Genomic DNA, 27,362 nt, shown 5'->3' with positions numbered 1-27,362 from the left:
CCAGCAAGATACCAACACGGTCCAACAGACCTCTCCTGTCTCACCTGCTGCTCCCCTCAGCAGTGTATTTCAGTCCTTCTGCCTGTTCTGTTCCCTATTCTGCCTCTGGTGAATCCTCTCACCCTCCCATGCATCTGGACTGTACCCCGGTTCTGGTATAAATAAATAAATAAATCTCTAAAAAAAAAAAAGAAAATGAAAAAATAGTCCACAGAATGGGAGGAAAATTGTGCAAATCATGTATCTGGTGAGTAACATGTATCTAGAATACATAAAGAACACTTCCTATTCAATAATATAAATGATCCAATTACAATACAGGGAAAGGACATATATATATGATATATAAAATATAAAAGGACATTTTCTCAAATATATGTGAATGGTCAATAAATACATGAAAAAATATATGCAACATTATTAACCATCAGGAAAATTCAAATCAAAATCCCAATGAGACATCACTTCATTCACCCTAGGATGACTGTAATAATTTTTAACAGCATAAGAACATGTATTTATTTATTTATTCAAAATTTATTTATTTATTTATTTATTTATTTATTTATTTATTTATTTATTTATTTATTTATACAAGCACTGGGTACAGTCAGAAGCGCGGGAGGGTGAGAGAATTCACCAGAGCCAGAGCAGGGAACGATACACTGCTGAAGGGAGCAGCGGGCAGCAGGAGAGGTCTGCGCACCATGTGGGACCCTCGCCGGCCGGCTGGGGATCAAAATAGTGCTGCAGAGGCTGCGGGCAGCTTCGCAACCCAGCGCTCAACCGCTGCACCACCGGGGAGGCCCAGAACATTTATTTATTAACCAAAGGGATAGTCTTAATGAAAGCAACACTTTAAAATTATAAAATATTTGTGTTAAAGATAATTGAATACAGTAATAAAAAAAATGTATGATGAATTACTCAATTATCCCTGTGGTTAATTCCTGTCCAAATTGATGGAATTTTTTTTCACTTTTTCATTAACCTGATTACGGATGACATTATTCATGACACATTCCACCACTAATTTTCCATCTGCCAGTTTTTTTGTTATTGTCCTTTCTTTCCCATCCCAATCCTGACATTAAACCAATGCCCACTTTTTAAAGTTGAGGACATTCTGAATTTTTCTGTTATCAGCTGTAGTTTCTTCAAACTTCTCTCCCAAGTCCCATGAAAACTGTGTTGCTTTCAAAGTGCTCTCTTTTTATGGTGAGGCTTTTTTTTAAAGATTTATTTATTTATACAAGAACTGGGGTACAGACCAGAGGTGTGGGAGGTGAGAGGATTCACCAGAGACAGAGTGTGGAGCAGAATAGGCAGACTGACTGAAATACACTGCTGAGGGGAGCAGCAGGCGAGACAGGAGAGGTCTGCCACTCCATGTAGGTATCTCGCCGGCCAGCCGGGATCAGATGGCTGGGATGGAACCAACTCAGCAGAGGCTGAGGACAGCTTCACAGCATTGTTCTCAACCACCTGTGCCACCAGGGATGGCCTTTATGGTGAGGTTTTTGCCATCAAAGGTAATAACACAGTCTGGGTCAGCCATTGCACCCATACTTTGTAGAGCCATTCTACTTCTATTTTCTTCATGTCTTCATGAAAGTCCTTGCTGTTTTCCAAGCACCATTTTCCAACCAGCTGCCGAATGGCAGCTACGGTGGACACAGGAGGGCATGCGGAGAGAGCAGAGCAGAGTCCCACATGAAAACCTAGAGTACCAGAGTAATTCTTACATTGATACAGCACTGGAGCAAATATAAAATGTTTCAGTCATTTTGGAAGACAGTTTTGGAGTTCCTAAAAATGTTGAACAGAGTTACCATATCATCCAGAAATTTCACTCCTAGTGGCAAACCAAAGGGAAATGAATGTATAGGTCAACATAAAGACTTGCACAATAACCTTCACAGTAGCATCACTCATTAATTGCCAAAATACCCCATCTATTGATGAATAAATAAAATGTGGAATATGCAAACACATTTGGGATATTATTTGATAAAAAAGAAGTGAAAGATATGTTACATGCTACAGTGTGGAGAACCTTGAAGACATGGTTCTAAAAGAAAGAAACCAGGCATAAGGAACCAAATATTATATGATTTTTATGAAATGTTCTGAGTAGATAAATCTATAGGAAAAGAAAATAGTATCTGGTTGCCAAGGACTAACAGTGGCAAGTGACCTAATAGGGATGGGATTTATCTTTGAGCTGATACAAGTGTTGTAACATTGATTGTGACAATCACTATAGAAAACTATTGAATATACAGAAAATCACTGGATTATACACTCTAAAACAACAAATCATATTGTATACAAGCATCACAATAAGGCTCTTTTTTAAAATGAAATAGACTGCCGGGGCAGACTGGGTACATAGGGAGTGCGTCCCTGCATCACCACTTTAGAACAGGGACATTTCTTCAGTAAAGACTGCTTGAAGGCACACAGACCTCTCCTGCCGCCCGCTGCTCCCCTCAGCAGTGTACTTCGGTCCTTCTGCCTGTTATGCTCCCCGCTCTGGCTCTGGTGAATTCTCTCACCCTCCTGCGATTCTGACTGTACCCAGTGCTTGTATAAATAAATAAATAAATCTTTAAAAAAAAAAAGACTGCTTGAAACTGGCAGAAGGCTCCCGGAGGAGCCAGAGGTGAGCTGGGAAGTTCGCCCATGCCAGGCCCCTTCTGGCCTGCAGTCCGAGCCCACAGGGGGAGCGGGAACCCACCACCAGGGCTGATGGGGCGCTCAGGGAGTGCGTCCCTGCATCCTCATTTTAGAACAGGAATATTTCTTCAGTAAAGACTGCTTGAAACCGGCAGAAGGCTCCCAGAGGAGCCAGAGTTGAGCTGGGAAGTTCGCCCAAGATGCCAGCCAGTACCAGCAACACAGTGTCCCAATGCATACGGCAAATTAGAAAACAGACAGTAGGGAGTAGAAAAACCACATGCAACCCAGCAATTCCTCAGGAAAAAAGCACACTACAAAAAGAAAATCACCCCCCAGATTGCAATGACAGTAACTTGGAAGAACTTCTGAGCCTTCCAGAAAGAGAATTTAAAATTACCATGATTAAAAAACTGACAGAAGTCATAAAGGAAAACAATGATAAGGGGAAAATAATCAATGATCAGAAGAATGAAATTGAGTCCCTAAAGAGGGAAGTAAAAGAAATGCAGGAGATCAAAGAATTAATGGAGGCGCTAAAGAACTCTGGGAAAAGCAATGAAAGCAGAATAGATGAGATGGAAGAACGAATAAGCACTCTTGAAGACACAGAAATGAAAAGAACCAAAACAGAAAAGGAAAGAGAAGTATGAAGGAAAAAGACCAAAGAAAGACTTCGGGAACTATCTGACTTCATGAGGAAAGGAAATATAAGAGCTATAGGAATCCCAGAAGGAGAGGAGAGAGATGTAGGAACAGAGAAAATATTCAAGGAGATAATTGAAGAGAACTTCCCAAACATGAAGAAGGAGCTGAAAATTGACATACAAGAAGCAAGAAGAACATCAAATTTCCATGATAAAAGGAAAAATCAGCAAAACACATAATAGTAAAGCTCCCAAGAATCCAGGACAAGGAAAAAATAATGAAGCTGACAAGAGGGAAGAAACAGATAACATTCAAAGGAAAACCAATCAGACTGACATCAAACTTCTCCAAAGAAACACTATGAGCAAGGAGAAAGTGGAGGGACATAGTCAACAGACTCCAAGAAAACAGATGCCAACCAAGAATACTCTATCCCGCAAAGCTCTCCTTCCTCTATGAAGAAAGAATAAGGAACTTCCCAGACAAACAGAAACTCTGGAATTTCATTATACTAAACCCCCAATCCAAAAAATACTACAAGGAGTCCTAAAGCCAGAACCTCAGAGGGACGAATAACAATGAAAGAAGGCCAAAAAAAAAAGTCATTAAAAGAATAAATTAATAAAATCAAAGGAAAGACAAACACAATGGCAAATACAGATGCTAACATATCAATATTAACTCTAAATGTAAATGGACTAAACTCTTCAATAAAAAGACACAGAGTCACAGGCTGGATTAAGAAACAAAACCCAACCTTTTGCTGTCTCCAGGAAACACATTTAGGCACAAAAGATAAAAATAGACTCAAAGTTAAAGGATGGAAAATAATCCTACAAGCAAATGGACCAAAAAGAAAGCAGTAACAGTTATACTTATATCAGATAAAACAGATTTCAAACTCAAAAAGATAAAACGGTCACTACATTATGATCAAGGGGACAATACTTCAAGAAGAAATAACACTCATTAACATATATTCACCAAATGAAGGAACACCGAAATGTATCAGACAACTATTGTCATCTCTGAAAACAGACATCAGAGAAAACACATATGTAGTGGAAGACTTCAACACACCACTATCAACAACAGATAGATCAATGAGACAAAAAATAAGTAAAGACACTAAAGCTCTAAATAAGGATCTAGAGCGCTTGAGCTTAACAGACATCTATAGAACACTAAACCCAAAAAAATCTGAGTACACATTTTTCTCAAGCACACACGGATCATTCTCCAGGATCGATCACATACTGGGACACAAGACAAACATCAACAGATACACCAAGATTGAAATCATATCAACCATCGTTTCTAACCATGAAGGCATCAAACTAGAAATAAACCATAAAAAGAAGGCAAGGAACTCTCCTACCTCATGGAGATTGAAAACCACACTTCTGGAAGACCACTGGACTAACGAGGAGATCGAAGAAGAAATTAAAAAATTCTTTGAATTGAATGACAAGGAGGACACCAATTTCCTAAATGTATGGGATGCAGCAAAAGCAGGAATAAGAGGAAAATGTATAGCAATATAGGCTCACATCAAGAAACAAGAAAGAACTCAAAGAAACAACTTAATCTCGAAGCTCAAAGATCTAGAAAAAGAACAACAAAAAACCCCAAAACCAGTAGAATAAAAGAAATAATAAAAAACAAAGCAGAAATAAATGAAATTGAAACTAAAAAAACAATCCAGAAGATCAATGAAACCAAGAGCTGCTTCTTCGAAAAAATAAATAAAATAGACAAACCCCTAGCCAGGCTCACAAAGGGAAAAAGGGAGAAAGCACAAATAAACAGGATCATAAATGAAAGAGAAGAAATAACAAGAGACACAGCAGAAACCAAAAGAATAATCAGAAACTACTATGAACAGTTATATGGAAACAAGTTCAACAATCTAGAGGAGATGGACAAATTCCTACAACTCTACAATCACCCAAAGCTAGATAAAGAAGAAATAGAACACCTAAACAGACCAATTACAAGCAGCGAAATTGAAATGGTAATCAAAAACCTCCCCAAAAACAAAAGTCCAGGACCTGATGGAATTACAAATGAATTCTACCAAACATTCAGAGATGAATTACTGCCTATCCTTCACAAACTCTTCCAAAAAAATTGAGAAGGAAGGGATAAGACCAAACACGTTCTATGAAGCCAACATTACATTAATACCAAAACAGAACAAGGACAATACAAAAAAAGAAAACTACAGGCCAATCTCCCTAAAGAACACTGATGCAAAAATCCTCAATAAAATTTTAGCTATCAGAATCCAACAATGTATCCATAAGATAATTCACCACGACCAAGAAGGATTCATACCAGGAACACAAGGATGGTTCAACATCTGAAAATCAATCAATGTTATCTAACACATCAACAAAAAGAAATATAAAAACCATATGATAATATCAATAGATGCTGAGAAAGCTTTCGACAAAGTGCAACACCCATTCATGATAAAAGCCCTTGAAATTCTTGGGATACAAGGAACATACCTCAACATCATAAAGGCCATCAATGACAAGCCAACAGCCAGTATCATTCTCAATGGTGAAAAGCTGAAAGCATTTCCATTAAGATCTGGAACAAGACAAGGATGTGCACTAACACCACTGCTTTTCAATACAGTACTGGAAGTCCTAGCCAGAGCAATAAGACAAGAGAAAGATATACAAGGAATTCAAATAAGAAAAGAAGAAGTCAAACTATCACTATTTGCAGATGATATGATAATATACATAGAGAACCCCAAAAACTCCACAGAAAAACTAATTCAACTCATCAATCAGTTCAGTAAAGTGGCAGCATACAAAATCAACACGCAAAAGTCAGTAGCCTTCCTATAAACAAACAATAAATCTGAAGAAGAAGAAATCAAAAAACCATCCCTTTTATTATCAAAACAAAAAAAAAATCAAATACTTGGGAATAAATCTAATAAAAGAGGTAAAGGACCTATACAAAGAAAACTATAAAACACTGTTAAAAGAAATAGAAGAAGACACAAAGAAATGGAAAGACATCCCCTGCTCATGGATTGGAAGAATAAACATTATTAAAATGGCCATCCTACCAAAAGCAATATACAGATTCAATGCTATTCCAATCAAAATTTCAATATCATTCTTCAAAGAAATAGAACAATTATTGATGAAATTCATATGGAATCACCAAAAACCCTGAATAGCCAAAGCTCTCCTGATAAAAAAAGAAGGGAATGGAGGCATCACACTCCCAGACTTCAAACTATACTACAAAGCCATAGTCATCAAAAGTGCATGGTATTGGAACAAGAACAGACACACAGACCAATGGAATCAAATAGAAAATCTAGAAATAAACCCACAGATTTATGGTCAACTAATCTTTGACAAAGGTGCAAAGAATATGCATAGGAGCAAAGAAAGTTTATTCAATAAATTGTGCTGGGAAAACTGGGTCTCTACATGCAAAAGAATGAAGCTTGACCACTACCTCACACCATACACAAAAACCAACTCAAAATGGATTAAAGAACTAGACATAAGACCTGAAACCATAAAATACATAGAAGGAAATATAAGCGAAACACTACGTGATATGCACATCAAAGACATCTTTACAGACACATCACCCAAAGCAGTGATAGTGAAGGCAAAGATAAACAGCTGGGACTACATCAAATTAAAGAGCTTCTGCACAGCAAAAGAGACAATAATCAATACAAAGAGAAACCCCACCGACTGGGAGAACATTTTTGCTCACAACACTAATGATAAAGGACTGATCACAAAAATCTACAAAGAACTGATGAAACTCAACAAAAACAAGAAAATAATCCAGTCCAAAAATGGGCAGAAGAGCTAAAAAGAAACTTCTCTGAAGAGGAAATGAGAATGGCCAACAGGCATATGAAAAAATGTTCAACATCACTTGTAATCAGGGAAATGCAAATCAAAACTACCACGAGATACCATCTTACACCAGTGAGAATGGCACATATTAAAAAAACTAGCAGCAACAAATGCTGGCGAGGGTGTGGAGAAAAAGGAACTCTTCTGCACTGCTGGTGGGAGTGCAAGCTGGTCCAACCACTATGGAGAGCTGTGTGGAGATTTCTGGACCTACTAAACATAGAGCTTCCATATGATCCAGCAATTCCACTCCTAGGTATTTACCCAAAGGACACAGAAACATCAATTCCAAAGAGCACCTGCACCCCTATGTTTATAGCAGCACTATTTACAATAGCTAAGCTTTGGAAACAACCCAAATGCCCAAAAATACATGACTGGATCAAGGAGATGTGGTACATATACACCATGGAATATTACTCAGCATTCAAAAAAGATAAACACATGCAATTTGCAGCAACATGGATGGCGCTGGAAGGGATCATGCTCAGCGAAATAAGCCAGAAAGAAAAAGAAAAATACCGGATGGTCTCACTCATAGCAGGAATCTAGAAAACCTAAATAAGGGACCAGGAAAAAGAATAACTATAAGAAAGTTAAAATCAAAATCAACAAACATGAACCAGAGACACTCTATGAGGGGTGGGGGGTGGGGAGAGGAGGGATTGGGGTCAAAATAAGGGGGTTGCAATTGTATGGGGAATATAAAAATAAAAGAAAATTATATTAAAAAAATTAAAAAAATAAAAGTTGAATCTGATAATGAAAAAAAAATAAAATAAAATGAAATAGTCACATGTGGGCCAACTATTCAGTTCTTCACCCATCACAGGTAGGACAGTATTTTTTTTACCATTATGTAATCTCTGTTTACATTATACCAATGAATTGATTTGTCTTGATAAGGCTGAAATTATGTAATTAAAATGTATATAAAGACAGGAGTTAGCTATAAAACAAGAACATTCTGCAGAGTCCAGAACAAAACAATAAATATCAGTTTTCCCAGCAGTGAATTTTTTTTCATAAAATTTTTATAAGTTGTACCCTCTTTTATTAAGGTAGCATTGGTTTATAACATGTATATGATTCAGAGGCTCAGATTCAGATGCATGTAACCACAACACACCTCCCACCAAAACATCAATAATCCTCCACCACAGCCCACTGGACCATCTCCCTCTTTGCTCCCCAATCCTCTACTTCCCGCTCTATTAGCCTCAAATCTGCAGTCAGATTTCTATGATTTGTTCTAATCTAATTTTGTTTGTTCATTTGCTTTATTTCTTTGTATTCCACACATGAGTAAAATCATCCAGTATTTGTCTTTTTCTCTCTAAGTTACTTCAATGTTATTGTCAAACCTCTGTCAACTTAATAAGTAAAAAATAGTTTCTTCTTTTTAAAACTATGTTGTGTCATTCATTAGTATGCGCTAGAACATTTTCCCAAGTACACATCAATAAGCCAATGTCTTTTTCCAATTTGAAAATGCTAGAATTAAAGATTTTTTTGTTTCTTTGTGTTTGTGGTCTTATCATATACTTAACTTTGCATCTTTTATAATGTTAATAGTTTATAACAAAGACCACTTCTGTATGTAACTTCAAATGAACTTAATTTAAATAGCAATAGTCCTTTAGTGACTATATTATAATCCACTGAGTAATTTCCCGGATGCTTAATACTTAGACTATTTTTTGTCTGCACACACACACACACACACAGAAACAGCAGCAATGCCAATAGGACACTTTGCATGAAACCATGTCCACATTTAGGTTATTTATGTGGGGAGATGACCAGGGATGGAAATGCTGACACTAAAATGTGAACCATTTCTTGATGGTTGACACACCTACTTTTCCAAAGGTTTGTATTAATTAACACCCCTCCATTTCGCCACAATTTTGAGTGCTTTGCAAAGTATCCTTTGAAAAGGAAAATCCATGTCTATTCTGAATGCTCAAGAGAATCAGCTGTTCTAAAACCCCTGTGTAAAAGACACGTGAGCCACTCTGCTCCGCATGACCACGGAGTGGTTGCATCTTCACACTGCCTTTGCTCGGTGTAGATGCCACCCACATGCTGCTAACACTGCGGCACTGCTCATGTGCATGTAACTGTCTGGTGTCTGCCAACTGCCAGTCTCAGGACTGACATGCCTTCTGTAGGTTGTTGGTTCTGAGCACCTAGTTCCAGGGAGGCTGTTCTCAACAGGAACACATTTTCCCAGTGGCACTAGTAGCCTGAGGTGGGGGCAGAGCATGTCCTTGTGTTGCCTGTTCTCAGACCTGCACACGCAAATGGAAATTTGGAGACAGATTGTTCTTAAATCTGTCCTTGGCATTTCCTGCCACATCCCCCACAGTGCTCTCCACATGGCAAGAAACAGAAAGAGAAGGCAAAATTCAAGCACACATTTCACTGCAGGGGCCCTTGCATCGGCCCCGGAGACAGGGCCAGGGCAACAGCAATGAATGGGAAGCAAGCTTCTACCCAGAGACAGTGCCTTGAAAGAGTTATTCACCCTGTTTTCTAAAAATTGGAGTAGCATTGCCTACGAATGTGCTAAAGAGCATCTTAGGATGAAAGAGCAGCATGGCTGAGCACTGCACACAGCTTAATTGAAAGAGTATTTCTGGAAGAGCGCACCATATGTTTCACATTTGCATCCAGTCTATAAATATCCCATAACAACTTGAGTCCATAAATACTGCATTCAGAATGCTTAGCTGGAAACATCTCTCACCAACCGTAGTCATCTGTTTACCAGTGTGATTGTTCATTGTCCTCCTCATGGCACAGAATTATCCCCAGGATCAGGGTCATGTTGGGAAAAGAGTGGGTGCCCATAGATCCCACAACAGCCCGGCAGCCTGTCCTCTATGGCAGGCCCTCTGATCTCCCTCCCCTTGGCTCTCAGTCTACCTCAAGACTGAAGGTGACAGATGGTACTTCTTTAGCAAAGGCCTGTGTAGGAAGACATGCAGTCTTTAAGAAAACTCTAAATAGACTGCAATAAAGGAAGGGCCCTGTCCATTTGTAGAGCTGATCTTTCAGCATATTTTATGTGCCAAGCACAGTGCTAGGAACTTTTTATTCCTATCTTCACCACAAATCTACATTGCCAGTATGATCTCACGTCTATCAATGGGAAAACCAAGACTTGCCAAGGTAAAGATGCTCACTCTGTGAGGAAATCAGGATTCTAACCTGGAGGTTACTAACACCAAAGTATACTAGAACAGGCCCCATGCAGGCGAACCCAAAGCACTGCCATCCATCCACTCAAGGATCAGAAATGCCCACCATTTGCTTTGGGGCTGCTGAACAATCACAACGATGAAGCAATTTCACATGTGTGCACTTACATTCTACTTAGCCTTCTTCTGAATGGGGATTTAGAACACATGCTGGTCAGTCCATTTTCTGGGCAGGGGAAGCATGTGCAGAGAGAAGCAGTGACTTGCCCAAAGTCACACAGCTAGCAGAGAACAGATTTAAGAGGAATATTTTGACTTGCCAATTTCTATTTCCATGTCCTCTCCCTTACGGGGTCCACGAGTGTCACTCAGGCAGAGTCAGGAGCAGAGGCAGGACTAACCAGAAGTGCCTTGGAACAAACCCAGGCATTCTCCTGAGGCCCCCGCCCTGCTTGGGGGTTGCACCAATGTGTGGCACCAGGTTCTACCAGGGGCAGCAGGCCCGTGAGGGGCCTGCAGAGAGAACTTGCCAAGAACTTTCTGCCCCCGCCAACACCACATTCTTCTAGATCATGAAGAGGGGCACAGGGATTGCTTCTGCAATTAGGGAAAGGGCAAAGGCCGAGACACGAGTTCTCAGCTTCCTGGGCCTTCACTACTCTCAAAAGTACATTCTTTATGGAATGGAAGTGAATGACCTCACTCCCCAGTATCACAGGGACACATGAGCAGAGGCCTCTTCTGGGCATATTAAGAAAAGCCCACCTGCCCCTCTGAGGAGACACAGCCCACACGTATTTGCTCCATGTGTGGACAAGGGAGGAGCCGCTGGGTACAACCCCCGTGACCGTCGCAGGGCGTGTGTCTGTCTATGGGGCTGCAAGCATCAGGACCAGACGCTGGTCTGCACCGGGCAAGGGCAGGGCAGAGCAGAGCCAGCGAGACCAGGTGGCAGCACCCTAGGAAGCTGAAGGCCACCACACACTGAGTCTGTAAGTGTCTTGGCTGTTTTGTGAAGGAAAACAGCAAGGCCAACAGGGAGCCCATCCACCCACCACTAAAACATGGAGACCAGATTACCCAATTAGTCAGCGAAGGGGGCAGGCCTCTGCTCACACAACCTGATATTCTGGGGGGAAGGACAGTAAGTAAGTAACCAGTACATCTTTGTCACATGGATTTAATGCCTTGATGGAAAACAGAGCTCAGTGTTGGAAAATGACTGACAAGGAGTTTACGTTAGTAGCTACATTGGCAGGAATGTCCTCTCTCGGGTGAGGACATATATATTAAAAGGCTCGGCCTGGGGGTTAAGTCTCAGCACTATGAAGCGATCCTTAGCGACTGCAGCAGGAGTTCAATCCCTGGCCAGGGAGCAACCCACATGGTGCAGCAGACCTCTCCTGTCTCTTCCACTGCTCCTCTCAGCAGTGCTGTCGGTCTGTCTGCCTGTTCTGTTCCCCACTCTGTCTCTTTGTGAATCCTCTCACCACCCCCCACCTCTGGCCTGTGCCCCAGCTTTTATATGCATAAATAAATAAAATAAATCTCAAAAAAATAAAAGGGTCAAACATGTCAAAGTCCATCATGGTCAGAGCAGAGTGAGCCAGGTAGAGACAGAAGATGAGGATGGGCTAGCATCATCATGAGCCTTATCAATAACAGGTAGAGCTGAAAGTTTATTCTGAATGTGATGGAAGAATGGAGTGGAGGGGGTGAGGTAGAGCAGAATGGTATAATCTGAATTTTGCTTTCCTAAGATTATGCTGACCTTTCCTGGACATAGATCCAAGTGCAGTCCAGTGGGGTCAAGGAGCCAGCATTGTTTACAGTCACACTAACCTTAATCACTATACATCTTGAACCCCACCTCACTACCTCTTCCTGCCTCCCTTGATTCTTTCGAACCTGACTAGGGACTCACTCTAACAGATAACCCAACTCTTCTCATACCACAGGCCAACTACTTGCCCATAGTCTCTGTTTAGAAGAGAGACTGAAATGTCCTGTTTTTTAAAAAGACAAATTGGGAAGTCAACGCTTCAGTATTGCAAAATGCTCCTATACTTCAGTAAAGATCGTGGGGAAATTAATGGACATGGATCAAAGAGAGAAAGTAAAACCCCAAGTGTGTAAAGTCTGCTCCTATAGTCCCTTGCCTGCATGCTGTATGCAGTGTGTTGGATACTAATAACTGATAGTGACCCTACCTACCTCTTGGCTCAGAAGATCATTGCGACTGAGTGATGGCCCATGAAAATTAAGACTGAGAAGTCAGGAGATTTTAGGAAATAGAAATGTCAGGGTGGTTGATAACAAGTGCTGGTTGGAATGACAGTCTGCCATGGGGCTGGCATCCCTGCAATCTTTTGGGGAGTGAAGACTGCACAGTCTCTGGTTTCTGAGGCAACAAGATGCGAGGTGACCACCGCATGACCACAACTACCATGGCTGCTTGCTACAAGATTTGCTTCTCATTTAAAAAGCTCAGCCCCTGTGCCAGGTTGCTCAACTGTAATACAAACTGACTGAATGAGTAGCAGAGATCTAGGCATTGCATTCTCTATGAGACTTGGGAAATAAGAAACCACCAAAAGTAGACTGACACTGACTACTGCTCTTACTGTGATAATACAAACTCTCATCTCTGGTCCAGGAATCTATTTTTCTTTCCTCAGCATGCATGGAACTAGATTGTTAGCATGTTCGTTATATAAAATCTCAGCTCTCCACAGATCTTGACTATGAACTCGGTTACACTCCAGCTATGTCTTTTAGAAGAGGCCGGAGATACCCCTATATCCAACGCAAATAGGAGAGGGCGTTGTGGGAATCTTTGAAGAGCACTTAAGTGGCTCTTCTCAGGAGGACAGGATGCAGTCAAGAGGAGAGGCAAGGAGGATGAGGTTACTGATTTAAACAGAGGTACCGACATGCAAATATGCAGGCATGGTATAGCATCTCTGTCCAAGGCACAGAAGGCATGATACGATAATGAGCAATGGCATTCATGGGACATGTAAAAGGTCTGCTTCTGGCTAATTAACCATGGGGATACAAGAAAAAAAAGAGGTTGACTACCCAATAATTTTTTCCTTGTGTAAAACAAGCAAAAGATAACAAACAATGCTGCCCAAGTCCAAATAAAAGAAACCTCTGTTAAGCCTCAAGTCAGAAAATCACATCCAGGCCTCCCTGCTGGTACAAGGGTTTAAGCATAGTTCTTTGAAGCTATCCAAAGCCTCTGTAGCATGAGTTTGATTCCCAGCCAGCCAGGGAGCAACCCACATGGTGCAACAGACCTCTCCTGACTCGCTGGCTGCTCCCCTCAGCAGTATATTTCAGTCAGTCTGCCTGTTCTGTTCCCCACTCTTCTCTGGTGAATCCTCTCAGCCCCCATACCTCTGGCCTGTACCCCAGTTCTTGTATGCATATATAAGTAAAAGAAATCTTAAAAAAAAAAAAAGAAAATCACATCCTCTAACCCAAATCTCCAACCTAAGTCTGCTATTCATCCATCACCATACATGAGTCTGTTCACCCACATAAACATGATAACTGCTCATCCATATCCCAGAATCGAGTCTTTTCTAAATGGACATTTAGAAAACAGTGTAGGAATAACCAGGAAATAGAGGTCAGTGTGAACAAAATACCAATTTCTGGTATCATCACTCTTGTAGAGTCACCAAACCAGTGCTCATGCCCTCTCTCATCCTATATTCTACATGCCAGACACTGTTCTAGGTACAAGAAATATAAGGAAAACAAGCCAATCCTCTGCCCTTACTGGAGTCATAGTTCTAGAGGTAAATGAAAAATGTAGTTTTTCAAAGAAGCAGGTTTTGGTTTAATTGATAAATCTTTACAAAAATGAAAAACAAATAAATGGGATCAAAAGTGAAAGAGGAGAATGCAGAAATCCAGAGGATAATCAGAAATTACTATGAACATTTACATACAAAAAATTGGATAACCTAGATAAGATGGACAGGTTCTTAGAATTATGCAATTATCCAAGACTGACTAGGGGATAAAAAGAAATACTAAACAAAATAATCACAAGCAAAGAAATGGAAGCAGTAATCAAAACTCTGTCTAAAAACAACAGTCCAGGACCAGATGGCTCCACATGTGAGTTCTACAAAACTTTCAGTGATGAATGAATTCCTATGATGCTCAGATTCATTTGAAAAAATGAGAAACAAGGAATACTTCCAACTATATTTTATGAAACCAATATTATGTTAATACCAACCCTAACAAAGGCAATACAAGAAAGAAAACTACAGACCAATCTCATTAATGAACAAAGATGCAAAAAATCCTCAAAGGATTAACATAACAGAGTGAGATTTGTATCAAGAACGCAAGGACAGTTCAACATCTGAAATGTAATTCATCACATCAAGGGAAAAAAAAAAGGTAAAAACCATGTGATCATATCAGCATGATCAATAAATGCTGAGAAAGTATTTGATAAGAGTCAACATCGATTGATGATGAAAGCCCTTGAAAAACTAGTGATAAATGGAACTTATTAAAACCATATATGACAAACCCACAGCTAGAATTATTCTCAATGGTGAAAAACTGAGGGCTTTACTACTAAGATCAGGTACAAGAGAAGGATGTCAATTCCCATCACTACTATTCTACATAGATTTAGAAGTTCTAGCTAGGGTTATTGAGCAAGATGAAGCTATAAAATAATTCAAATTGGGGAAGAAAAAGAAAAACTATCATTATTTGCAGATGATGTGATAATACAGACAGAGAACCCCAAAGACTTCATGGAAAAACTAATCAAAACAATAAACCAGTTCAGCAAGTGGCAGGATATAAAATCAACACACAAAAATCAGTTGTCTTCTTATAGTCAAACAATGAACTAGAAGTAGAAGAAATTAGAAAAGGCATACCATTTAAAATCTCATCACAAAAAATTAAATACCTGGGAAAGTAAGCATAACAAAGGAAGAAAAGAAGCTGTACAAGGAAAGCTATAAAACATTCTCTTTTTTAAAAAAGATTTATTTATACAAGCACTGGGTAGAGTCAGAAGTGCAGGAGGGTGAAAGAATTCACCAGAGCCAGAGCGGGGAGCAGAACAGGCAGACTGACGAAGTACACTGCTGAGGGGAGCAGCGGGAGCAACAGGAAAGGTCTGCATGCCATGTGGGACCCTCGCCGGCAGCCGGGGATTGAACCGACGCTGCAGAGGCTACAGGGCAGCCTCTCAGCCCAGGGCTCAACCACTGTGCCACCAAGGGAGGCCTGCTATAGAGCATTCTTAAAAGAAAGAGAAGACACAAAGTAGTGGAAGGATATTCCCTGCTCATGGATAGGAAGAATAAACATTGTCAAAATGGCCATCCTACCGATAGCAATTTATAAATGTAATAGAATTCCAATCAAAATCCTAAAGACATTCTTCAAAGAAATGAAATGAATAATACTGAATTTCATATGGAACCACAAAAGACCCCAAATACCCAAAGCCCTCCTGTCAAACCAGACACACAGACCAATGGAGTAGAATTGAAAGCCCAGAAATAAAACCACACATTTTTGGTCAAGTAATTTATGACAAAGAAGCAAAGAATATATACTAGAACAAGAAAACCCTCTTCAGCAAATGGTGTTGGGAAAACTGGACTAGACATTTTGCAAAAGAATGAAGTTAGACTACCATCTCACACCATACATGAAAATTAACTCAAAATGCATAAAAGACTTGATTATCAAGATCTGAAACCATAAAATATATAAGAAAACATAGGCAAAACATTCCATGAGATAAACTTCAGAAACATCTTTAAGGATTCATTTCAAGCAGCAAGGAAAATCAAGGAGAATGTAAAAAAACTGGGTCTACATCAAATGAAAAAGATTCTGTACAGTGAAAGAAACAGCAACCAAAACAAAGAGACACCCTACTGAATAGAAAAAATATTTTCACATCATACACCTCTCAAGGGACTGATATCAAAAGACTACAAAGAGCTTATACAACTCATCACACACACACACATACAAAAAAAAAAAAAAAACTCAATTAAAAATGGGCAGAAGAGTTAAATAGGCACTTCACCAAAGAAGACACACAGATGGCGAATGGACAATTGAAAAAAATGTTTATCGCTTATCATCAGAGAAATGTAGATCCAAAACCACAATTAGGGCCTCCCTTGTGGTGCAATGGGTTAAGATGCAACCTATGAGGCTGTCTGCAACCCTGCCAGCCAGGGAGCAACCCACATGGGGCAGCAGACCTCTCCTGCCTCGCCCACTGCTCCCCTCAGCAGTGTATTTCAGTGGATCTGCCTGTTCTGCTCCCCTCTCTGTGTCTGGTGAATTCTCTCACCCTCTGCATCTCTGTCCCGTACCCCAGTTTTTGTATGTATAAATAAATAAATCTTTAAAAATAAATAAATAAATAAATAAATAAAAACCACAATGAGATACTACCTCACAACTATGGAACTGGTCCATATTAAAAAAAAAAAAAAAAAAAAAGTACTGGCGAGGGTTTGGAGAAGAAGGAACTCTCCTACACTGTTGTGGGAATGTTGATTGGTCCAGTCCCTATGCAAAACTGGGTAGAGATTCCTCAAAGCACTAAAATGGATCTCCCACATGATACTGACCCAGCAAATCCACTCCCAAAAGAATGTGCCATTAAAAAAAAAAACTAATTTGAAAAGAAAAATGTACTGTGCTGCTCACTGCAGCACTTTGTACAACAGCCAGGAAAACAACCTAAATGTCCTACAAGAGAGGACTAGATGGAGAAGATGTGGTATATATACACCATGGGATACTATTTAGAGATCAAAAATAGGTAAACTGTTTTTCAGCAACATGGACAGAGCTATAAGATGTTATACTAATAAAAGAAATCAGGAGAAGTATATAAATACTGGATGGTTTTACTTTTATGTGGAATACAGAGAAACTAAACAAAAGATTATACAAAAGCAAACCTTGAAAGCTGAACACGGATCTGAGGCATCCAGGGGAGAGGTAGGAAGAGAGAGGGAAGGGAGGGATGAAAACAGGAGCAGGAAGAGCATCTGGGGTATGGCTAAGGCTACCAGAGACGGGGTGGGGTGGGGGCAAAGGAGAGAGGGGGTTTAATGGATGATGCTAGAGCTTTGGTGGTAGGTGTGGGGAAATAACATACAGTTGTAGAGGTGTAAAACTATACCCCTAAGACATATACTGTGATGTAAATCAACATGATCACTTAATAAATAAAACTAAGAAAAAAGAAAGAAATTCATATAATTTGCGCATGTAAAATAAACATAGCCTTTAAAATATTTACTTTGCATTCATATTTTAACAAATAAAAAATTAGGATTAGGGCCTCCCTGGTGGTGCAGGTGGTTGAGCGCCACACTGTGAAGCTGTCCGCAGCCTCTGCAGCGCGGGTTCGATCCCGGCCAGCCACCAAGGGTCCCACATGGCGCAGCAGACCTCTCCTGCCTCGCCAGCTGCTCCCCTCAGCAGTGTACTTTGGTCAATCTGCCTGTTCTATTCCAAACTCTGTCTCTAGTGAATCCTCTCATCCCCCACATCTTTCGCCTGTACCCCAGCTCTTGTATGCATAAATAAATAAATCTTTAAAAATGGGCCTCCCTGGTGGCGTACAGGTTACGTCTCAGAGTTATCACAGCTATGGCCTGAGTTCAATCCCCGGCCAGGGAGGTGACCCACATAGCGCAGCAGACCTCTCCTGTCGCATATGCTGCTCCCCTCAGCAGTGTATTTCAGTAGATCTGCCTTTTCTGCTCCCCACTCTGTCTCTGGTGAATCCTCTCACCCCCTGCACTTCTGGCCTGTACCCCAGATCTTCTATGAAAAAAAAAGTTAAAGATAAATTGGGTCAGGGTACATGATGGAATGCTGGCTGTGATAAAAGAATACAATTATAGCACAAATGTATGAAGCAACTTCATGGAAGTTTTTCCCTCCCATGAAGGGGGAAAAAGGTGTTGACCTAAGTAACTCTGGAAACAAGTGGAATCTGGAGATCAAGGCGGAGGAGCTGTAAAGAAGCACTGTGCTCTGGCTGAGGAAACGGTCTCGGCACTTCGGCTGATCCTGCCTGACATCTTCACCAGCCGCATCTGCTACCCAACCTGGCTGCCCATCCCAGCAGCCTCCTGAAGGTCACCGACTGTAGACACAGGTGATTTCAGTTTGATTTGTCCATGAACAAAGCTAGCGTTCACAAAATTACTTTTTCTTCAACACCAGACAAGAAGGCCTCAGACAGGATGACCAAGCCCATGAGAGCTGGCCTCCCTAGGGCGCCCTGCCCTCCTTCTGGCTGGGAATGGCCTCCCTGATGTGCCAGGCTCTCCCCCAGGGCTGGTTTCTGGTGTCCCCAAAGGAGTGGCAGTGACTCTGGGCCCCAATGTCCTGGTGTAGTGGAGGCAGGCAGTGGGGCAGAGCGGGCAAAGCAGAGTCCTGGAACCCTCAGTGACGTTTTCAGGTTTTAAATGATCTGCCTACACCACCTGTAGTGAGACCACCAGGTGCAGGACAAGTAGGGGCAGGCTGGGGGGCCAGGCTGGCAGGCCTCCTAGCCCCTGGCAAATCTTAGCTCTGTTCTGAGTTTCTCTTACAGTCTCTCAGGTGCTCTCCGCTACACCGTCCTCAGCTGCACCCCACCCTCTGTGTCGCCACCCTTATATGCTTGGTCTCTCAGCTCAGGTATGCCCACTTATGCATGCCCACCCCATACTCCAGATGTCCATCATCAGGCATGCGTACCCAAGCCCATACCCCCAGCACCTCCTACATTCAAGGCCGCAGGTGAGCGCCACAAAGGCAACCTGTGCAAAAGCCTGAGCATCTTCATTTACCCTACACCTGGCATGCCCTCCCTGTCCTCAAAGGAGCAGGGAGTTGCCATCTGCCTGGGAATCCAGGCATGAAAGACTGATAGAAAGGAGTGGCGCGCCGTGGCGGCTGCTGACCCACAACTGTGTCATGGAGATATATTTAGTGTCAAGAACGCTGGTTCTATTTCAGTGGGAAGTGGTTACAGCATTCCACTCATCATTTAATACTAATTCTAACCACTAGCTTTCTTCTTCTCTTTTTTCCTCCCTTTGACATAAACCTTCTCTGTATACAGTCACTACACTTTTCTAATTACAGCAAACGGAAACAAACCACATCCCACAGCTGGAGACACATTTTGTTCATAATTAATTAGAGCTAATTGATTGGATACCTTTCCTAATGTGTGGTTTTATGGTCAGATTGAAATATAACCCCAATGCACCCTTGCACAGCTCTCCAGGGCCAGAGGAGAGAGTGCCTGACATGGAAGACAAAGAGCGGTGTGAGTACCGTGGTGTGGAGCAGCCAGGCCTGCAGGGGGAAGCCTCAGCCTCACCTGGCCACCCACCTGGCCTGCCTTGGGGCAGAGAAGGAAGAGGCCTGGGGCTGCAGGGACAGTCCCCTCACCCAGCAGACATCTGCCCCGGTCACTCTGACAGCTGGGGTGACAGCAGACGACTCACCCTCCACAAAGTCGGGTTCCATCAAGGACATCAGGAGTAAACAAGTTCCTGTAAAAGCAAGCCAGCGCGTGGCCATCTGGTGCAGGTGGGCCTCCAGCCGGCCTGGAAGCAGCAGCGCCTCCACCCTTCCCAGCACGACCCAGATTTTTAAGCCACTCTTTGCAGTGAGGTGCTTCTTCAGCTGTTGTTCTTTCCTAGATGGCACTTTGCTGGACAGGCTGATAACTATTTCCTTCACTCAGTTTTGCGGCAGAAAGCGCCACCTGCCCGCCACCTGCTTGACCTCTGGAAAGGCAGCAGAGGAACCCAGGAGGCCACGTGCAGCGTAGAGACAGAGCCGTGGCGCCTCGGCCTCCAAACCCGCTGAGTTGGTTTAGTTTGATTTTCACATTAGGTGAAGCGAGGTTGAGCTCCCTGTTGCAGACCCCAGAACTGGCTGCTCTCAGTGGCCCCCTCTTTGTGACCCCAGTGCTATGTGTCCTCCTGTCCTGTCCTGCCCTGTCCCGAAGGGCCCTGCGTGGAGGACTGGGGCTGCCCTGAAAGCCAGCCCGCTTCACTCAACCCCTTCAGCTATGAAGCCAGCAAAAGATTCCCTGTTTTCTCTTCGAGCACCAGTTAATCTGGTGCTTCAATACATTAGACCCAAAATAAAGGAATAGTTAAGAGGTTCACTTAACAGAAATTGCAATTCAAACTGCTGAAACGATGAAGGATCAATTGTCTCTTGGAAAGGAAACGTGCACGGGCGCGGGCTTCAGCTTGGGGCAATCAGGGTCCTCCTTGATCCTCTGATCTTCCTCCTCTCGCCCCTCGCACCCAGGAAGGGCTGTGTCCTGAGCTGGCTTCCCTCCTGGCCCCAGGAGGCCCACTGGCATCAGGGTCATAGCAACAAGTCCCGACCCAGACGCCAGGACTGAGGGTCACTGTGAGGCATGCTCGGGGCGAAGGGCACTCGTGACCCCTGGGGAGGAGCAGGACTCGTGGGAAGAGGCATCACCCCCTGCCGCTTTCACTGATTTGGTACGATTTTTTTTTTTTAAGTATGTTAATTTTTCTGATTCTACTGAAAAATATAAGGCAGAAAATAAAAGTCAATTGGCCCCACATCAGTGGTCCCTGCAGGAAATACATAAGCATATTTTCGTCAGCATTTCAGGCTTAGGTGTTGTAGGGTAAGGTGAAAAGTATCAGGCTTTTCTGCCCTCCCGCCATCAGGATAGATGAGGGAACCCTGCGGTCCCGAATGCATGCCCGATGGCGGCACCTGGAGTAGGGTGTGGGCATAGATAGATGGGATTCACCTGGGCTAAGACTGGGCTTTTAAGGGCGGCGTCACAGGGACACCAGCAGAAGCCGAGAGGGAAGCCAGGAACGAACGAAACCTGAGAGAAGGCCGGAGAGCCCAGGTAGAGTAAAGACTTGCTGGGGGCTGGGAGGCCTGCCAGCCTCCCGGCCCCTCAGCACCCCTGCCTGCCATATGCCTGGTGAACCCCAATAAAAGCCTGCAAAAGCCACCGAGGTCTCCAGGACTCACTCCTCCTTTACCCGGTCTGCTGCGTCATAGAAAACCTGCCCCGTGTCATTCCTGCCTCTACAGGTGTGATCCCTAGAATTCTATCTCCGTTGCTCCAACAACAGTCCCAATTTTTCTTAGGAGGTGCCCCCTCCCAATTCGGTCCCTGTGTGGGCGGGCCGCTCCCAGGCCCAGAGCAGAAGCCACAGCTGGAGTCCAGAAGGTGTGGTGGGATGGGTGGAGGCCGTGGGAGCCAGCCCCCGGCCAGGGGCCTGCAGAGTGTTGGGTCTCTGGATTTTGGGAGTCTGGTCCTTTGCCGCTGCATGTGAGCCCGGGAACCTGCTCCCAGGTGGGAAAAATACTGCCTTTGATAGAATTAACTCATAGGATGTGATGCTGAGAGGTGGGAACATAGAAACAGAGCCTGCTCACTTTGCAGGAGGCCTGCCCTGAGCCGTGCCTGAGGCTGCCCACCTCCCAGAGGCCCTCCTGCCTGCACCTCTTGCTTTCCCTCCAAATGCGTGAATTCTAACAGATGGAATATTTTCAATGCGTAGCTGTTGGACCCTGTATTTTTAATGTAGGTGTATATCTCATCCCTAATTGTTTCCCTGGGCTCTAACCCCAGACACAGAGCTACTAAGCCCGGGTCTTTATTTTCAAGACTTTTGGATGCATCTTGCCAAACCGCCCTCTGGAAATACTGGATCAATGTGCGCCCTCGCCCAGCGCGAGCATGCTCTCTTCCCACCCCTTCATCAGCAGGTCACTGTGGTGTTCTGAAAGTCTTCTTAAGTTGATATGTGAGCTGATTCTGCACTCAAATGCACGCGCTGTATATATTTTACAGTGTGGAATTGGACAAGTAGCCCCGCGGTGCACACCACGGGTCTCATTCCCGCCGAGGCGCTCTGGGGGGCACCAGGAAGAGCCTGCGGCCCTCGGGCGACACACACCTGGCTCCCACCTCTGCCAGTCACAGACCTAGTGGAGTGGAAACGTGCCTTTTGGAAACAGGTGCTGCCTAGCAACATCTTAGCCCCCACTTTTGAGACAGGTTAAGAGGCCCAGTGAGCTCCAGAGGCAAAATTAAAGATCCAGGGACTTATTTGCCTTGCTCTGGGTGAACACAGCGGACTTAGAATTGGGAGCCAGTGACCCCAGCAGGCTGTGGGGTGAGCAGCGGCACTGCTAGGCCCAGCGGCAACTGGACACACTGTCCGCAGGTTCAGGTACAAGAGCCACCCAGAAAGTCCTGGCTACTCCTTCCTAAGTCACACCGTGGTCCTGGCGGCCCCTGACCAGCCCGTATGCCAAATTTGCGTCTCCAGGCCTCCTGCTGATGTTGTGAGCCCCCAGATCTTTGAAATACACCCCTTTTTATCTAAAACAGTTGGGTGATTTTGCCTGCAATGATGAGCTCACAGCCCCCCTGACCATGCCCTTCGGCACCGGGAGGGGCCCCCCCACGCCAGCGGCGGCAGGACGCCTCTGCCCAGAGCCCGCGACGGGGGCGGGCTGAGATGGCGGGTCCCGTCCCCCTTCGTCTCTGCGTCCCCATCACTTTCTCAGGGAAACGCCTCCAACCCCCACCAAGTCCAAACCCCAATTTTCTCTCTCGGTAACAATTTTCAAAATTTAAATTTAACTATTTACTTGTTAAAACCATTGTCTCATGCCTGGTCCCCGAGAGAGTGACTGTCGGCAATGGCAGAACTCAGGGGGTTGCCGGGCACTCTGTCGTCCAGGATCCGGACTGGCACTGGCTCCACAGAGCGCTTCATAGCCGTGTCAGTGAGAGAAAGGATGGGCGGGAAGGAGGGAGGGAAGGGGGTGACGATTCGCTGGAGCATCACACAGGCGCTGCCGTCCCCTGCTGACCTGCATGCTCCTGTCACCTCGCGCTACACCCAGGTCTTGCCTCCTCAGTTCCGACCCCCCATCACCACCCACACCCACACATTGTTACCTGACAGGTAGACCTTGTTATTTCCCCTCCAAGGCACCGCCTTGGATTTCATTACATCTAATGGCCCTTCCCACCGCCCCGGTCCTTTGCTATGATTGTAAAATGGCAGCTCCTGCCTCTGACGTTTTGGAAAATAAATGTGATGCTCTCCTCTCTATTCCCTGCCCACAGCTGACCCCCTGTGAATACATCATGGTCAATGGACACCAGCGCAAATTTGTAGAGACCTGAAAAGACTTAAACACAGAGCTAGAAGAAGGGGCACAGAAAGGCCCGTGGGGCAGTGGGGTGAGGAAGCCTGTCTCTAGTGCCCAGCACAGAGGACACATGTTCAAGTGCAGAGAGAGGGTGGCTGCGGCAGGCCTGTTTTGCTAAGCAGGGTTTGCCTGGGGTCAGATCAGAGGTCAGCCCCAGACTCATTCTCCTCTGCCCTTGACCCCCAAGGCTCCAATTTGACCTCTACATAAATTTAAGGGTGAGCTGTTAAAATAGATGCCAAATCGGGGCCTCCCTGGTGGCACACGGGGTAAAATCTCAGCACTACAAAGCTTTTGGCAGCCCCTGCAGCACGAATTGGTTCCCGGGCCAGGGAGCTACCCACATGGCACATCAGACCTCTCCTGTCTCGCCCGCTGCTCCCCTAAGCAATGAATTTCAGTCTGCCTGTTTTGTTCCCCGCTCTGTCTCTGGTGAACCCTCTCACCCCCCTCACCCCACCTCTGACCTACACCCCAGTTCTTGCATGCATAAAAATAAAAATAAAGAATAGATTGCCAAATTGCCAAGACACCCCTGTATCCTGGCCTTCCCTGAACATCCCAGAAGCTGTGGTCAGCTGTGAGGATGGGGCTAGTGGACTACATCCTTTTTTAACTGGGGCTGTCATGGACCCCGCACATCTGCTGCCTGCTTCTAGGCTCTTCAGAATCCTCAGAACTGGGTGGCTCTCTGCAAGTAGCAGATACATACACACTGTTAAGGGTATCCATTGCTACAAAACAAACACTAAAACAAGGATGACAATTCATTTGCCCACAGCTCATCTCTGTACCACCTGGAATCAGTCTGGGGCTCAAAAATTGGCTTGGAACCCCCTGATGTCTTGTTGCATCCCTCTGTGATGGTTAGTGTTGGCTGCTTGTTTGGGACCCCTGCAGAACTGACACCAGAACACACGTGGCCACCCTTGACCGCTAAGCTTCCATGCATTTGGTGGCTGGATCCCCAGCAGCAAGCACCAAGTGGACAAGGCACAATTGTGTCCTGTGTTCCTGTGTGACCTGGCCTGGGAAATCAAGTAGCACTATTTTTCCCAGGGTGACAAGCCCACCAGGTATAAGGGGAGGGGCATCTGCCTCACAGTATAGGGAGCACATATGAGGGGGGATATTGAGGAGATATAGAGGCTGCACCACCAGTTCACAGGTCATCACCCCAGGACAGGAAGTGATCGGAGGTGGGAGTCAGCTGAGGGTGCTGGTGGAACTGGATGGACACGGCTCATGTCCTTTAGTGTGCATTTGGCTACGTGGCCATGTGTATAGTTTCCAGTGGTCTGATATAAATGCCTTACAATCTGTATGGGTTGTCTGTTGCTACCGATGAGTTACACTGGAGCCTAGATAGTTGGAACAGTACACATCAACCCTTTGCTTGTTCCATGGTGGGGACCATCGCAGAGGGATGCGACAGGACATCAGGGGGTTCCAACCCAATTTTTGAGCCCAGCCAGGTGCCTGCATCATGCAAAGGCTGTGGTTATCTCACAACTGCGCAGGCAGGCTGCTTCCAGGAGCATACGCTGGGGCTGCTCCTCACTGGCCAGAGGCTGCTGGACAGAGGTCACCCTGTGATCCTTCCCTCATGGGCCTCTCCAAAGCAGCAGCTTGCTTTGTCAAAGTGCAAGGATTCAGAAGGCAGCAGGGAGAGAATAGAAGCCTGTCACACAGGGGACATTCATCTTTCTCCATATGCTGGGCCTTAGAAGTGGATGACAAGCTTCAGCCCACTTACTGCAGGAGGCAACAACAGTGAGGCTCCACAATGCCCACCTCAGAGTCCCAGGAAGCTTCCCAAACCTCAGCAAGGACTCCCTGCTCCTGCTTCTCTTGATGACATAGATGTGAAAGAAAGGATAAGAACACTTTCAAGTGCTTGGAGATTGAGGTAGGATGGTAGCCAATACACCAGGCAAGGGAAATCATGGTGAAATTTTGCAAAATTTCCTTTGCAGAGCTCCTTAAAAATCTGTTCCACTGTCATTATCCTCAATTCTGTATTTTAAACCTAATCTCTTTCAGTTAATTTGTGAATTTTACAAACAGTAAGATACACATGGGGAGGGGAAGGGAATATTTAGCCTATTTATGACTGTTAGTCTTTTTTAAAAAACTTTACATCAGATCTATGTAGGGAAAATGAAGTGGATCAGGCTTTTTCACACCCTCCCGCCACTAGGCTCCATGGCTACGACCTGCAGTCCTGCACCCCTCCCATGATTATGGACACCTGAGCCCACAGAACATGTGGGTACACATATGTAAGCGCATACACCTGTGCCGAGAGGGGAGGCTAAAAGGAAAAGGGCAGCGAACTCTGAAGACCACTCTGAGATGAGATAACACAAAACTGTGAGGGAGAATCCCAGAGAGAATACAGGGAGAGTGTGGAAAACACAGAGGCTGGGTCTCAGCGGCCTCCCAAGCCTCCTGCCCCGCCCTGGCCTTGCCTCCATACCGGGCCCTGGCCTGCTTGCAATATAATCTATTCACATTCATTTCATAAAAGCCATCACATCATGTTAGTAAGTTAAATCTACCCCTCACATACACATTACTCTCCCCCTCCTTTTGTTCTAAGTCTCCATTAGGTAACCCACTCTCCACAGTGAAAAATGCTTCACTTTGCATATGGTTGCCAGGGGGTTCGTACAAGTTGAGCCCAGCACGCCCACTGCTTCTCCTAATGGGTACAGCTTCACGGGGTGTCAACTGGGTTTGCCTCGCCATGTAGTTGATGGCAGAGCCCAGGAAACCAGAAATGCTGCTCTGGTCACAGGTGAGCCAGGCCCGGGCTCATCCTACCTGCTACCCCTGCATCCCTGGGAGTTCCCCGTGACATGAGGACTGAGCCACGTTCCAACCCTTAAATTCGCCTCTAACCGTGAGCCTTTTCTATGTCCTCCTCTCCATCTGCTCCTGGTCTTGGTTCGCCTCAAAGTTTCTCCTCTCTGGCTGGCACCATTGTTGCTCTGCTCACCTCATCCTGCCATGATTTCCACACCACTTCCAGTGAAGGGAAAACACCTGGTCATGGTGAGTTCTGTGTCCTCTGGCTTTCTTCGGCCTCAGAGGCACTATGTTGGGGAGGCATTTGTTGATTTACTCAAGAACCTTTCTTTTCGTTCCAAGTTTTTGCTTAAAATAATGGCAGGTTCTTGGGAAGTTTCACAAATATTCTGCTCAGTTTCCCATAACTGACACTTGCCATCTGCCTGTGCCGTATAGAGCCTGGCAGACCGGCCCTCGTAACACCGCATGAGCGCATCCCCCCCCCCCCCTCAGCGCACGTGCGGATGCAGGTGGCGACGCACAGCCAGCTGTGGCGCTGCTCCACCTGCAGGGCAGGAGGGCGAGGAGCAGGGTCTCTATGACCCCAGCAGACGGGAAAGCAGAGTCCTGGAGCCTCGGTGGCTTTTCAGCGTTTTAGGTCGTTTTACCAGGTACCCGGCAGGCGGGGGTGCGGGGGCCGGGGCTGACAGGCCTCCCAGCCCCCGGGGGAATCTTCACTCTTACTGGGCTCTGCGGCCTCTCTCGTGGCCTCTGCTTCTCCTTTGCTGTTCTGCCGGCTCTGCTCTTTTCTCCTGCTCTCCTGGTTCCCATCCCCTGACGCCAT

General features: G+C 44.6%; 1 pseudogene; it reads right to left on the bottom strand.

Moving 5' to 3' along the window:
• Nucleotides 1-943: 943 nt before the first annotated feature.
• On the bottom strand, nt 944-27,362 carry LOC119255080 (fatty acid-binding protein 5-like; annotated as a pseudogene).

This window comes from Talpa occidentalis, unplaced genomic scaffold (genome assembly GCF_014898055.3).
Source record: "Talpa occidentalis isolate TD23 unplaced genomic scaffold, MPIMG_talOcc4v2.1 talOcc4.3, whole genome shotgun sequence".
Classification (NCBI taxonomy): Eukaryota; Metazoa; Chordata; class Mammalia; order Eulipotyphla; family Talpidae; genus Talpa; species Talpa occidentalis.
Note: the sequence above shows the minus strand (reverse complement) of the source record. Positions and strands in the feature narration are given on the sequence as shown.